The 16,690-nt window shown below is 34.5% G+C and overlaps 1 protein-coding gene across 1 annotated transcript in view; it reads left to right on the top strand.

The window, feature by feature from the left end:
* The first annotated feature begins 2,030 nt into the window (after positions 1–2,030).
* Positions 2,031–16,690, top strand: part of LOC139092221 (uro-adherence factor A) — a 70,329-nt gene continuing 55,669 nt past the window's right edge. Inside the window, exon 1 of the mRNA XM_070642547.1 lies at positions 2,031–2,217. The gene's annotated coding sequence lies outside the window, so the exon portion shown is untranslated. The remainder of the gene's footprint in view (positions 2,218–16,690) is intronic.

Genomic DNA, 16,690 nt, shown 5'->3' with positions numbered 1-16,690 from the left:
AAACTTAATAGTGTTGCTCATTCAACGTGTAGACAGAGGAAGTTCTCGTATGAGTTGATGAAATTTTTGATGTTCAGTCTTCAACGGTCCACAATGTGGGGTACACTATGTTCCTATGTGAAGCTTTGGATACAACAAAAGGCTTTTCATCTAACTCTGTTGCTGACTCTGTCACATAGTTTGTATATAGCTTTTGGAGCTCTTAGTCGCCGTTTTCCTTGTGGTTTCCATCCAAGGACTGTTTAAATAACTTGGTTCCAAGAACTAAAACCTTGATCAGGAGCTTGTCCGTGTCAATACTAGCGTTAGCCATGTTATCGTTAGAGTTAAGGCTTACCTCAAAAGAATGCCATGAAACACAATCAATCTTGTCGAATCAGGGTCGTAGCCATACATTTGAGGGTGGTTTTGGGATGGTGATTGAAAACGCCCTTTGAATCAGACAAACAATGACCCAAAACCACAGGATATTCATGTTAACTCATCTCATCATCACCATTTCGGTACCTAAAAGTGTTTTATTTGTCTGTTAGGGTAGATGAGACACATCAACAATTTAAAGGTGCAACATCATACGCATCCATTTTAAAGACCATCAAGCCTTAAGTACGATCATTAAACAATTATAAAACATTGTTAAAAAGAAAGTGAATTAAGGAAGGAATTTTTGAGAGGATTAAAATTAGTTTTATGACTGCAATTTCCTCGAACCTCACAGGTAGCAAAAACGACAGCAACCCTTTCACTTACTTTTTGCCAACTTGCATTCATGAATTCCACAACATAAGCATAATAAATCATGCATCATAAGAATTTTTCCTCAAAAAAAAAAAAAACAGCACATTTGTAAACATAAAATCTCACGGTAGATGATTGTCATTAACCTGTTACAGCATTATACCAAACAATCATTGATCGGCGAAGCATGAAAAAAAGTCAGCAATTGTGTGAGTGCCTACATACCATCACAATAAAAAGACAGAATATCTTCACTGTTTGTGCTGTATATACATGCTCAATACATGCACAGGCACTGTGGAACATGGAAAAAATAAAACGAAACATCTAAGCAGAGTTAGTTTCATTTGAGTTATCGAACGAAGCAGACCGTCTATTTGGATTATTTTCCGACCAACAATCGTCTTATGAACAAGAATTTCGTTTGTCTTATTATTATAATGACATGTTATAATTAATGCAAACAAATAATATAAAGGAAGGAATTATCGTGCGATGATAAATTTTTGTATTTTTATGCTAGTGACTTTATAATATATTCGAAATATACAACAACTTGTGCAAGGTGAATTCATAAAAAAAGTTACAACTTTTTTTTTGGATGATGTTAATAATGTGTGTCTAGTAAAAAGAGAGTTGAAAAGGAACCAGAAAGAAGTTGAAGAAATAACAAAAAAATTTTGAAATTCAAAAATAAAAAAATTTGAAAATTCAGAATTTTAAATTGAAAAGTTAAAAAATCAAAATTTTAAAATTGCAAAAAATTTTAAAAAATTTGAAATTTAAAGAAACTCAAATTAAAAAGTTAAAAATTTTAAAAATTCAAATTGAAAAGTTAAAAATTTTAAAAACCAAAAATTTGAAATTTTAAAAATTTTAAATTTGAAAAGAAAAATTCAAATTCAAAAGTTGAAAAATTCAAAAAACTTCAAATTGAAAAGTTAAAAATTTTTAAAAACAAAAAAATTTAAAATGTAAAAATAAATTTAAATTCAAAAAAATTAAAATTTTAAAAATTCAAAAAAAGTTAAAAGTTTTAAAAAATTCAAATTCAAAAGTTGAAAGTTTGAAAAAACCAAAAATTTAAAAATATTTGAAATTTCAAAAGATTCAAATTCGAAAAATTAAAAATTTTAAAAAACCAAAAAGTTAAAAGTTTTAAAAATTCAAATCAAAAAGTTGAAAAAATATTCAAAAAATCAAAAATTCAAAAAGTGAAAAATAAATCTTTTTCAGTGAAAATAATAATAAAAATTTGAAAGTGGAAATTAAAAAAATCTTTTTTTTGTTTTGTCGAAAATAAAGTAGTAAAAAACATTTACGGCATAGCGGTGGAATTACAATAAAAATTTGCAAAAAAAAGAAAATAAAAACATACAAATCGAATTAAAAAAATATAAATTGTTTTATCGTTTGCTGCACCCAAGAATTGTATTGTAATTAAGAGTGCAATAGCACGAGTTTTCTTATTAAAAAAAGGTAAGTGCAATTAAAATTCCTAGATGTCCTTCGATTATCTTCGATGTACTGGATTCGATGCAATATTAATGTACGATTGGCTCTTATTTTCACTTGTTGCTCTTTTAATGATATTTTTACATTCTTGAGTATCAGTTTGCTAGGGGTGGATACTTGATGTGATACTAGATATAAGATGTGTTTCTAGATACTAGATGGATACTACATATGATGCAAATGCTCAAAGTTCAATTGAATTTTCACTTTTTTGTCATTTTCATGATGATTTTGATCAAGTTACCTTTGATTTTCAATGAAAAATTCAAAATTCAACTTTAACGACTTTTTGAAAATTTGAATTTTTGTCCAAAATTTTTCTCCACTTCGAAAAGTTTTTTGTGATTTTAAGCATCTAAATCATGATTAAATTAAGATGTTTTGACAGTATTCTGTAGAAAAAAGTGGCAAGAGTTAGATAGAATATACTAAATTTCAATAAATGGGCTTAAAAGCTAAATATTTAACTAAAATTAACCTAAAATGTGACAAAAATGATAAAATTCATCGAAGTTTCAGCAATTTAAACACTAATCTACTTCTGGAAAGACATAATTGAAGCAATTAGCACTAACATCATTCTTCCTTATTCCTGAAATCACAAATTTCACCAATATCGATACTAGGATCACTTCTAGACTCCATAACTAGCTATAACTCACAAAATTCTCAACCTCACTCCAAGTATCCAACCCTAGACAATATCTATTAACAGTCAGAACAGAACAATGATCAAAGTTATGTTCAATTTTCTGCGATTTAATCTTTTTCCAATGTCAATGAAGTTAATGCAATTGGAGGTCGAAAGATTATTACGATAGTTCATGGACAGCAATTTAAATGCTTTATATATTTTGCTTAACTGATAACAATTGCCATTACCTAAAGAATGTCTGCCTTCAATTTCTATTTGTGCATGTACAAATCAAAGTGGAAGTCAATATAATGGGGAGGAATGTAATATGTGGATATAGGTAAGAAGTAAGTAAGAGTAAGAGAGATAATTGAGTAGCCGGACGGAATGGAAGAGCTGTTTGGAGAGCTAAATAGTAAAAAAAAGGAAGGCTTAATTAAAGATTTAAAAATTACGATTGCATTGTTGTATTGAAACTTATGTTTAGGCATGTTTGGGATGAGAATGGGAATGGATAGTAAGCAAATGTATTTTTTAGATAATTTTAATAAGAATTGATTCTAAAATAAATTGGATGCATGACTTAATAGCTACATATACTTTAGGGAAACGCACTGCAAATAGACTCAGACCGGTTGTAGGAATCAGCGCTGATTTTATAACAATTTTTACATTCACTGTTCCACAGGCATTTTGCAGCCATAACCCCAAAGAGAGCAAAAAATTCATTTCATTAATAACAAGAAATCCGAAAGGGAAGTTGCGTAACTGAAACTGCAGAAACAAAGTTCGCAAGCATGTTTGTCAGTTTCTGTTGTTGTTTATGCCACAAAAAGAAATTCAATAAATTAGAGTGTGTACATATTATCATGTGTGGAACTTAATCCACTAATCCAGCGTACATAATATTAAGTAATGGAAGTTGGCTGACTAAGTTTCATGCAATATTGCTGCTGCTAAAACAAAAAATTCGCTCATTATGTTAATCGGCGGTGCTGTCGAGCAGCTACTTGCTCATTTCTTTTTGGATTTCGTGTTTATTCAATGGAAATTCCTTTTCGTAAAACTTTCTACTTGATCACGTTGCTTGATGCAATATGCTTACACTCAAAAATTCAATTTTTGGTGCTTGATTTTGCAGCTTTTCAGCTACTCGATTAAGTAATTTAATTAAATAATTTATCATATTGACATGGCATGAACAAGAGTCAAATTGAGGAGGAAGCTTCATTTCTTTTTATGTCGCTAAGTCAATAGGTCAAATGTAAATTTATTCATAGTGTTCGCATTCACATGATAAGATGCTTAATGCTGTATATACAGCCATAGCTTCATCTTTCTCACTTCCACTTAACTTTTGCCTTCTTTACTTCCAATCCATTCATTCTCACTTATGTGCATTTTGATGAACAAAAGAGAATCTTTTGAGACACGCAATGCTGAATATGCTGCATGGATTTTGTTCTCAATTTCCTTTTCATTGTTGCTGCTGCCGAGAATCTTCCATGTTAGTCTAATTCAATTAAGTTGAGCATTTTATGGGTCAAATTGTTGACTCTCGCAGTCACCTCACATTAAGCTTAATTAATCCATTTTTGTGTATGACTGAATCATCACTTGAATGTTCTGGACACGTTTTTTCTATTGCTTAATGTCTTCAATTAAAGAATTTTCAGTGTCATTTTGGGAACATTCCTCAATTTCTCAATGAGAACAGCTCTTCTGATAAGATTCTCAATGACTTGATATCTATCCAGCCAAGACCATCCACGACATCCAAAATTCTAGTCAATAAAATGGACATAAACAGCACAATGCCAACAAAACAAATATTTTGATACAAAATGATAAGATAAGGCACAAAATGCAATCAATTAAGTTCCGATAAATGTCCAAAAAAGTGATAAAAATTTCATCAATTCTTGTTCCTTATCACTTTCTGATTTTTCTTTTATTTCGTGGCTTACATGTGCCGAATGACTATGACAAATACTTTATTGTTGAATTCCAGCCGATAAGTAAACAATTGAAAACTTTATGTCAGGCACAGTGAAGCAAAAAGGGTCGAAAAACTTTTAAGAGGTCATGAAATAGCTGCGAATATCCCCAAATATCTTGATTTTATGACGATAGAACAACTTAGTCGACTATTGTCACGCAAATATTAATTCTTGTGCCTGTTAATTCCAGTTTTATGAGGAAAAATAAAGAAAATTGGATTTTTTTTGATAATATTTATAGAAGTAAGAAGAAGCAGCACAAAAGAAGCTATGATATCAAGATTTTAATTAATTTTCTTATTTGCTTATGTGAATAGCAGGTAGTATGATGATGTCTAGTGACTGAAGGCAATTCTAGATCAACTTTCATTTTTCATGCTGCTGATTCGAGTATTTTTTTATGTGTCATAGCTGGAATGAGGAGAAATAGACGACTTTATTGCTTATGGGGTGGAGGGGAGGTTGAATTATGGAAATTTCAATAATGTTGGGAATCTCATTTACATTTTGATGCCATCAAATAACCTCAAATGGATTCCCTCACACCCTGGCATACACAGTATTAATTAAGGTGAACTGTTAGTAGAGGCTTTAAGTATGAAGGTATGAGGCGCATTAGATGGGAAAAGTTGGGAATTGTTGAGATTCTATGCTTTTGGGGGACAGACAGGCTGAGGGGTGTGCAATACTCGAATGTTGTCCTTAGGGGGAGGAGAGGGGGATGCACAGGGATTCAAAGCTTTTGGGAGACAGACATGCTTACCAATACACCAACGTGGCCCTTAGGGGAAGGGATGGGAGTACATCGAGTGCATGTGGGAGACAGATAGGCCAATACATCAATTTAGGTACTTAGAGGAAGGGATAGGAGTATATCGGGATTCAAAGCTTGTGGGTGTCTGACAGGCTGAGGACTGAGCAATATACCAATGTGGTCTTTAGGGGGAGGACAGGGGGAGATGCATAGCTTTTGAAGAACAGTCAGGCTGACCAATACACCAATTGACGTCCTCATTAGGAGGTAGACCGGAGAGGGGCATCAGAGTTGCATGGGGATCCACATTTCATTATGGACAGTGGGCTTGGGTTATGCAACAAGCAAACATCCCGCTACATGATGATTAATGCTCTCTAAAAATTCATGTACGTGCCAGAATGAACATCCAATTTCTGCAACGTGATTAAACAAAAATTCACACAAAGCTCATTAATGAAAAAAATAACAAAAAAATACTTTAAACCATGCTTGTGCTGATAACATTGACTCGATTTAATGCCTTTGACGTAATTCTTCTTTCTGCCTCGTTTGTTTGCCTTCCTTTTGAGAAAGAGAATTAATAATCATGAGTCTTGTCACCTTTCTTGAAGCTCTCTTTCACTTCCGTTGCAATCATTTTTACTTAAATGGCTGTTTCATATGCAGCATAAACAATTGTTTATGGATACAATAAAAACTCACGTGATGACTCAATGACTGAAGGAAATCCCCCCATTTACTTTACAAAAGAAGCTATTGTTTCAGTTTAATTTATGCATCAGCATATTTTATGATAGTGCCATGCTTGAATGCAGAGATTCAATAGAGATTCATTGCTCACTTGATGCAAAGAATATATAGAACCATGAGGGATTGTACGATTGTTAGGTAACGCTATAGATTGACCTTAGAAAGGTGGGGAAGCCTAGGAGCACTGGGGAAGCATAGGAGCATTGGGGAAGCATAGGAGCACTGGGGAAGCCTAAGAGCCTTGGGGTAAGCCAAAGAGTCTTTGGGTAAATCTAAGTGCCTTGGGGTAAGCCAAAGAGCCTTGGGGTAAGCCTAAGAGCATTGGGGCAAGCCTAAGAGCCTTGGGGTAAGCCTAAGAGCCTTGAGGTAAGCCTAAGAGCCTTGGGGTAAGCCTAAGAGCCTTGGGGTAAGCCTAAGAGCCTTGGGGTAAGCCTAAGAGCCTTGAGGTAAGCCTAAGAGCCTTGGGGTAAGCCTAAGAGCCTTGGGGTAAGCCTAAGAGCCTTGGGGTAAGTCTAAGAGCCTTGGGGTAAGCCTAAGAGCGATGGACAATCAGGGAAGCAGAGTGTTCTTAAGAGTGTTACGTAATAATCGTATAACCCCCCATGGGTGATGTTGATGATGATGATGATGATGGAATATATAAACGAGTATAGTTTTGCATTGTTATTAAGAGTGAAACTTCTTTTTTTTTGTTGGAAATAAATAAACATGCAAAGTGAATCAGGTTAAAAGCACACACACAATATTTTTTCATGTGACGTCAGTCGATTTATCTCGTCGTAGTTATCTCTTCTAATTAATGCTGAAAAAAACACGAGAAATAATAAAAATTTATTTAAAACAGCTGTTATCTGGTTTGCCGACACTATGTGCTGCACATTGTATTTGTTTATTGTTATTATTGTACTATTTTATTGTGTGAAAGAGCTTAATATGTAGATCGAAGTCAATTTGGGGGTAACAGTCAATTCCAATTGAAATTTATGAAGTTTTGAGGATGAAAATTTTGCACGTAGCTGCTATGTAGGAAGAACTGTACATACATTTATTTTGGGGGGAACTGATTGTTTACGGGCAGTGAACTGTGATCCACAAGTTTTATATAGCTTCGAAAAGACATAACCAGAAAGTAATTAAGAGCGGTGAAATAATAAATGATTGGCTGTGTAGGCGCTGTCATAACAATTTGGCAAGTGGATGAAGATAAATTAAGGAATGAAATGAATGTTTGTCAATTGGTATTTTAAGAAGCTTGAGTTGTGCGTGTGCTGGAGGACATTGTGATTTGTCCTGAGTGTTGTGTGAATCCGTGTTCTTCAATAAAGCTCTAAGCAACAAACAGCCAGGAGGAGGAAGAGGAAGGGGATGGGTAGGTGAGCAAAGGGAAGTGTTTAAAGGTTTTGATATCCTGGACTTTAACTGATAAAGATTATGCTGTTGAGTCCATAATTGAGTTGCAAAACAAGCATCTGAGACAGGCAAAAACCATACAAATTCTTGATAATTTGTATAGAATTGTAAGAAAAACCCTATAAATTATCAAGAATTTGTACGGTTTTTGTCTGTCACAGGTGCCTGATTTGCCACTCTGGGTCAATGTTATTGATTGAGTGTACTCCAGAGACGTTGCCAGAGATTTGGCATGGAGGGTAAGCATGGGGGAGGCATGGTGGCCTGTATACCCTCCTGATACACTCACGAAAATGCTGATTTAAGTGAGTATACCCTTTGCCTGTTGGGGATGCCCAGAATGTGTGCAAATCAGAAATTAGCGTTACATCATGGCCTACTCACTCACTCCACGGTACAGGGGGTCCTATAAGCTCTATGCCTCCATATACGCATATAAACTGAAGCATTTCATAAAGCACTCAAATCTAATTTATCTGATCCAATTCCCTTAATTGAATTTAAAGCATCGCCCTAGAAAACAATTCACAATCAGCTGCAAATAATTCAATTAAAAAATTCGCATTTTTCTCACCCAAACGCAGAACAAATTTCCATACTCGTCTGTGAATGAGCAGTCAAGTCAAGTCGTTAATCACGCGTCTCAGAACAACATCAATAAATCATATCCAAGATAGCGTTCAAAGATCTTGATTCTCATTTACTCTAAATAAGATGAATATTAATGATTTGTACTGGCGACAACATCAAGTCATTGCGTTGTTTTAATATCCAGCAACCTTGCATGAAAATGTCAATTATGAAGCGCCATACTAACTGCTTCCGATACTCTTTTTTATGGGTGACGAGCATAAGACAATAATTGATATTGAGATTAGAAATCTCATCGCAATTCAATGTCATTTGCTGACTCTTTTGTTTGTGCATGAAGACGCCATAGAAACTCGTTTTGGGGATACATTCCAAGACATGAAAAGGTTAAGATTTTGCAAGAAGTGAGATATTTGATAAAATACCTGAATATAAGTTCAAGCTTGCACGTGCTGTTGCCAGATTTTGATCATTTTTAATAAGCATGGCGGTTATATGAAAGTCGTTGACAATATTGAACAAGGCACATACAAGGCATTAATTAATGATATAAAGTCGCACAAAATTCTCGCTTGCTTCGCATCGACGATTCTTTTAAACTTTTTCCTTTGCACTTCTTCTTGTTATATTCGCAATTGTATGCGGAGGGAAGTCAAAAAGGTTAATTACAGCAGTTTGAGATCTCATTTTTTTTGGTTCCCTTGATTTTCACGCAATGTGGTGTGTGCTTGACAATTTATTAATGATTTGCGCTAAGTTTAACTTTTAATTTGTACGAGGAAAATTATGTTTGGGGGTTTGGTGCTTTTTGGGGGGAAATGGGGTGAGTTAGGTCTGATTTAACAGTATATGATATGATTCAGGAATGCAGGAACATTGCTAGGGAGTTTTTGAAGTCTCTAGCTTCAATTTTTCTTTGATTTTTTCAGACAAATACAAAACTTGTTCTGAATTGCACCATCAATTGAAATATAGGCTACAAGAGTGGCAGTGGCAGACGAAACACCAAAGTCCCCAATAGAATCGTATCCTGCTCCAATTCCCTCCTATGTTGTGCAAAACAGGCACCTGTGACAGACAAAAACAGTATAAATTATTGAAAATTTGAATGGTTTTTCTTTCAAATCCGTACAAATTATCAAGAAGATGTACGGTTTTTGCCTGTCACAGGTACCTGTTTTGCAACTGTTGTTTTTAATACAGAATTCCCAAGATCCGCAACTAAGCCTTAGGAATATAAGATTTAGATGTAAGCTACACCCTTGTATGTAGGAATGTCATGCACAATCTTAGTTGACTGGCAATATTAAACAGTTTGCTTCAAAAAATCCAAGTGCATAGCCTACTGTTGTCCAAACTGTGTACCATATAATTACTTACTAACTTCTATGGCCGTACAGATCAACTGTGATCCACTGCCATTGCCTCCCTCAGATGTCACTTAAATCTAGTTCTATCGCCGGCTTCCACCAGCCAATTGCCAATATCGAATAAAATGCTGTCTCTTTCGACTGTGTACCGTATACTGCCGAAATTGTTATGGAAATGCCATGAATCTCATATGTTACCACCTTGTGGCTTACAAACAAAAATGTGCCGTAGAACAGTCTAGATTTGATTAATTGATGGCCAATTTGTGAATAGCTTCATACCAGTATTACATGATTGCTAGATTGCAGGTATTGCTGAAGGCTTAAACAAATATCAAACCTTACAATTCAGATATAAATCACAAAAACCTTTATTGATTTAATTCTTTTTTCGTTAACAATAAAAATACATGCTAAGTACTAATTAATGCTTTAAAAATCCATTAAAGTAGCAGAGCTACATACAAGTTGTATTAATTAAGAATTATAAAGTACAAAACTATTCAATGAAAGTCCTTGTATGATCAGCTTGATGAATAAGAGATAATTTAATTTTAAATAAAAAAAGAGGTATATCCATAAACATTCATTCACACTGCAAATAATTTATGAATAAAAATCTTATTACCATCCAATTGGATGTGCTATTCAATTCCTAAGGCAAGTAAAAAGCCATCGCAATGCGTGCAAATGAACAAGACGACGAGATGTAAAGTGGGTGAAGGTTAAAGACATTAAACATCCATTTTAAGGCACTGTACTACAATTCTCTACGATACAGCATACAGCATAAGTATGCAACTCCTATAAACACATCAACGCCGGTGATTGTAAGGCTGATGATCACCTGTTGTTGTGCCTTTTGTTTTTTCATGAACTTGTTAAGTAATTCTATGCTTTATTTTCGTCATTGACACCTACGTGAAACAATATACTGGAATCAAAATCAACAAAAGAAGTAAAAATTATTCGATAATATTATTATAGCAGCTGCGAAAACAGAATTTCAAGTTTTTGGCGAGGAATTTTTGACGCAAAAGTGAAATCTTGACAGGCATTTTGTCAGTTTATTGGATATTTTTATATACTTTTTTGAAAGTTTTTCTGTGACTTTATGTAAGCTTGATTGAATTATTGTATTATTTAAGAGATGTGGAAGAAGAAGTCAAATTGACCGAAAAGCCTGCTGAAAAGCTAATTTTTGTTGCAACTAGTTAGTGTTCCTATTTCTACAATAGTTCCCGCAATCTAATACTTAGGAACATTCAATTATCAAGCATTAGGCAGGAATAAAATTAAATCAAAGACTTAATTTAATGGACTTTAACAGGCAAAGAGTAAGCATCATGTTGCAAAAAGACCTCTGAGGTTCCGTAAAAGCGGTATCTTTGTCTGCAAGGGGGAAGTCATTGATAAATACTTGGACTCATCCAAGAACCGCAGTCCTGCAGCTCAGGCATTTTAGATGTACAGTCCTACAGTTTTAAGATGTAGCTCATATTCCGACTAGGGCTGCAACTTATGTCTGCAGCTTATGCAGGCCTGCAACTTATGTCTTCAGCTTATGCAGGCCTGCAATTTAGTCGAACCCAACTTCCTTAAAAACCAAGCAATTTTGCACCGTCATGTCGCCTTATGGCCGACAAAATGTCTATATGGTATAAAGATGCCTTAAAAGCTCTACGACGAGTGCTACTTGACTGCAAGCATTTGATTTTTTGCAGCATGTCACTCGAGAAATTGATTCATATGTTCAGTCAACATAAAGCAATAAATAACGATTCTAAGTTCCAAATATTCAAGTAACCTCCACCAATTTCATCGCCAAATGACTGCACCTACTACAATGCTTCACACAGATGTTCTTCTACTCTAACAATCCTCTAACAGTAATCTGAAACTAAAACCACAAAGATCTAACCGCAATTATACTCCTTCGACCATGCATCAAAACCTTCAAATCAAATCTTTCCCCACAGGCTAAAAATCAACAGGCTTACATGTTCATTCATAGTTTTTGAAAATTAATCAACATGATGCAATTGGATGTTATTCAACCTTCAAAATATCTTAAGTGAAAAATTAGCATTTCTTTGAAGACATATGTCACACTGAGTTGCATAGTCGTCATGTCATGAGCATTAGCATTAAAATATATAAAATTCAAAGTCATGAGTAATGTAGCTGATGGAATCGGAAGGAAATATTGTTGATGGATGAGATTGATGAGTAGCTTTAAGTTTGACAAAATTGGAATCTAGAGTTGAATTGTATGTAGGGTAAGCTGTAAATTGGAGATTGAGGTTTAAGAATGAATGGTAAAAGACTGGAAATTTGATGAAGGATTTAGTTCGATTCTTCCTAAACCCAGTCTTTCAGTCAATGTAATAAATCGGCAAGAGATGGTCCGTCTGGTTGATATAAACCTAGATTCAGTAAGAATCTGGAACCATGCACGACACTACCAGCTTCCATGCAGTATGTTGAAAGCATTAATGGATGTAGCAGATGTTCGAGCTCGTCCTGAGTTTGCTCTGATTCATTAAAAATTGATTAAAATTTGCATCCAATTTTTTTCTGCTGGCTCTTGTGAAGTATAACATTTCATACAAATTTCAATAGATTCTTTAGCGAACTCTGCTGAACTCAGTTATGTAGCTTCGACCTCTGGTGGCACAGTTAGTTTGATGAAGATCTTAGATTGTCAGATCAACAGTCAATCCTATTCTACGTTCTAAACTCTACCAAACCTTTCCAAAAAAGCGCTCATCACCATCCCAACCACACCTCTCCCTACTCATTTCCCTTTATTTTTACGTTTTAATTTTACTTCGTTTCCATATATCGCCCACACTTGTAAAAAATCTTAAAAGATCAATAACATTTTTTTTCGCAATTTGGAATTTGACATTGCTAACTGCTACGCATAAACATTTAAAGATGAAAGAATTGATTGCATGAACACATTCTGTTTGGGGTTAATGTATAAAGTTATAAATAAGTACAAAATTGAGGCTGGGCTTGTCAGTCGGCATTTAGAATTAAATAATGTATTTTAGGTTCTTATTTGATGAATCTGATCACTTACTTCCTACAATCATGCTTATTATTTATATTATTTTTATAGAGTTCATTAGGAATTTATTATGTGGAATAAACTTTATTTTTAAAAAGAAAGAACTGATTATCTCATACTGCTGTGCGCATCACAGCTATCATCTAACTTTATATTCTATATATAAGCATATATATTTGTTGACTGATAGCACAATGAAGAAATTATTGACTATACATGTACATATACATATAATGTTGATGCTGCTAACAAATAGGAATTGATGATGCAATTGAATGGAAATTCATGAAAGCATTTATAGTTAAATGATTATTACCCCGACGACTTGATATATTCATAATGGGGTTTGTGAGGAAATGATGTCAAATGGCAAGCATTTAAGGTTCTTTTGAACTCTTTTGGGGGTTGTTCATTTATTACTTAATGGTGCATTGGGAAGGGTGTCTTGGGCGAAGTGGGTACGGACGAAGGGTGGAGGGTTTTGGGTCCCGAGGTTACGGACAAGGGAGTGGGGGTCAAAAGCTCTTAAGGAGGAATAAGGGGGAGAAATGATGTTATCTTGGGTCTGAGGGTTACGGAGGAGGAAGGGGTCTTGGGTCTGAAGGTTATGAACGTGGAGGAGGGGGTCAAAAACACTCTGAAGGAGGAACAGGAGTGGTGTCCTGGGTCTGGGGGTAACGCAGGGTGAAAGTGAGTCCTAACCGCTCTTAAGGAGGGATAATGTAGAGAAATGGTGGTGTCTTGGATCTGGGAGTTGGGAAGCGGGTCAAGAATGCTCTTAAGGAAGGGAAAGGGCGAGCAGTAATGGTATCTTGGGTCTGGGGGCGTTTTTCGCGTTACGTAGCAATGATCAGCCCCTTGGCAATCTATACACCTATTAAGGATACTCCCATTCTTGCACAGAACCAGATGACACATCCATCACTTCCGTACAAACCCCCCAAAAAAAGAGAAGACTGCATACGAAAATATAAAATAAAAATCACGCAAAATAAGGTCAAACTTGATATTGTGGCACACCCAAGATGGAGAAAAGCCATTGTATGTATATAAATATTTTTTCCCTGGCATCGATTGTGCACTGACTGTGCCAGCTCTGCATGCATGTACGGATGATGCATCAAGTGAAGGGGGGTAATTGATGTCATGATGATAATGGTAAATGATTGGCTATTTGGTGACCGAGTTTCAGAAGTAAAATTGTCGATTGAAACGGCGATGGCAAAATTACTTAATTGCGTAAAGCGATAGCAATGAATGGACAGTGGGATTCTCATGGGAAATGTTGTCATTTTGTCTACTTTGTTGTCTATTCAATTTTGCTGTCTATTCAGCTGTCTATAGCATAAATTGACTTATATTTTGTTAAGTCTTAGAAACAAGAATTTCAATCGTCGCCAAAAATAACCAAACAGGTATTTCGCACGGAAATATCATGACATTTTAAAGAGTTAATCAGGTGATGTTCATCCGTTAAATCTAAAATCGTAGGCTTACTTCTGTCAGATATGAATAAATATTGTAAATTGAGGGTAGCATATAGTTATTGATGATGATTATTTTGACATTGTTGGATGAAATTTGGAGCTGAATGAGGAAGTCTTAATAGATTGATGAGGAAATTGAAAGATTTGAATAATTTACATTGAAATTGAGCGAAAATCTAATGAAACTTTCAGAACCTTACAAATTATTAAGTCAGAACCTTACAAATTATTTTGTACGGTTTTCAAAAATTTGAATCTAAAATGATCGTTAAATTATATTTTATGTAATGTTTACATGAGAATGTTTAATTTTGAATTTAAAATGACCGTTAATTGTTTAAAAACCTTACAAATTATAAAGTTCTTAATCATTTGAATTTAAAATAACCTGTAAATTCAAATTTGAATCTTAAATGACCGTTAAATTCAAATTTAAATCTTAAATGACCGATTAATCATTAGAAACTTTAAATTTGAATAAAAAATAACCGTTAAATTTCAAAAAACATGATTTTCACCATAAAAATGCGCAGCAACATTCCACCATCACTCCAACAATTCTATGCGTCTCATGCAATTCACACAAAATTACGGAAAAAATGCGGAGAGACTTTTATCAATGTCAGGTAAATTGCCAGTAGAAAACTATCTCGACAACGGAACTGTTTAACGTATTTAAGTTTTAAAAATATTTCAAACACGTTAGAAATTTATACGTTATGTCAACACGTGCCCTCCTCTACCAATTTCCTCAAAAATAGCTTATTGCAATAGAAAACCATAAAAAATTGTTAATTAAATTTAAAAAAATCATTGTCTCTGCCTGAAAACAATGCCTTTCAACTTTTATCATTTTCTTTCTGACAAGATAAAACCTGGCTAATTATAGGGCGGCGATCGTAAATGGGGTGAGGTTCGAGATCGGGATTTGAGGAGTTACTTACTTACTTACTTACTTACTCACTTACTTACTTGGCTGGATGTTCAGATCAATTGTGATTCATGGACGATTGGGATTTAAGAACATTCTGTATCATTTTACATCTAGGTCAAACTCAAGGGGGTAAATGAAGTTATAAAAATGGTCCGTAGGGTTCTAAAAAGGTCGATGGGGTATCAAGAGGATCCAAGGGGCATTATGAGGGTCTAAAGTATATAAAGAAATTCTAAAGAGTATTAAGAAGGGTATTATGAAGTTCCAAAGGGTATTAAGATGGTATGCATGGAGCTTCACAAGAGGTCCCATAAGGCTCATATGATCTTCCAAAAGAGTCTATCGAGTTCCAAGTGGTCTGGTTGTGTTCTAAATGTTTCTATTTAGTTCCTAGGAAGTTTATATGGAGTTTCTAGGGGTCTCAATAAGCTCATATTACTTCCAAAAGCTTCATTCCATACGGTTGTTTCTAACCATTTAGTTTCATAATGTTCTATTAGGGTCTGGAGAGCTCCATAAGTGTTTCTAGAGCTCTATAAGTGTCTGTAGAGCACCATTAGTGTCTGTAGAGTTCCATAAATATCTAAAGAGCTCCATAAGTGCCTCAAGAGCTCCATTAGTGTCTTTATGGCTCCATTAGGGTCTCCAAAGCTCTATGAAGTTCAACAAAACTTCATTAGCATCTACAGAGCTCCAACAGTGTCAATAAGCGACTAAAATTCCCAAAAAACACCAAACATCATCAACAAATGACCCCAAAAAAATTGAACTAAAAAGCACAACGTTTTACACTTCTGAGAATCTTTTTCAACTCTTTTTCTGTTCCATCTCTTCAATCAAAATGTTTGGTGCTGCACGAAACTTCACTATAATTACACATTTATTTATTGCCTTTATTTTACATTTGCTGCTTGTCTGTTGAATGTAAAATGATTGGTTATTTTTGGGCAAATAATTCTGTTGGAATTAAGAGGAACAAGCATGTATGAGATGAAATTCGTGATGTAGTAATATAATAATCGATGGCTTAAGGATGATATGCATTACATGATTGAGATGCGATTTGTGAGGGAATAACAAGTATTAATTTGTAGCTTCTTGTGAAGGAAACGATATATTTGCATGTAATTACAAAGGATGAAGATCCAAGGGTTGGGAATTTGGGAATATTGAGGAAATTCCCAACAATTCGGGAATTACAGCATCAAATTCTGTTGGAATGTTGTTTATTAGATTATAAAATAAGCTACAGCACGTAATAAATGTCATGAAAAACCCAATATCCTGCTCAGTTCACGATTAATTCATCAAATTTAATTAGTATTGCTTTAAACTACAAATTGAGTATTTTGCTAAAATATTCTGTTGATGTCGTGCTCTTCACATGATTTAAGGTCGTGTATGGCTATTTAAAAACTAGCTTTAATG

Source organism: Chironomus tepperi, unplaced genomic scaffold (genome assembly GCF_022539635.2).
Source record: "Chironomus tepperi strain 1889 unplaced genomic scaffold, CSIRO-AGI_Ctep_v1 contig_298, whole genome shotgun sequence".
NCBI classification, from domain to species: Eukaryota; Metazoa; Arthropoda; class Insecta; order Diptera; family Chironomidae; genus Chironomus; species Chironomus tepperi.
The sequence above is the reverse complement of the archived record's forward strand: the minus strand, read 5'-3'. Positions and strand labels throughout refer to the sequence as shown.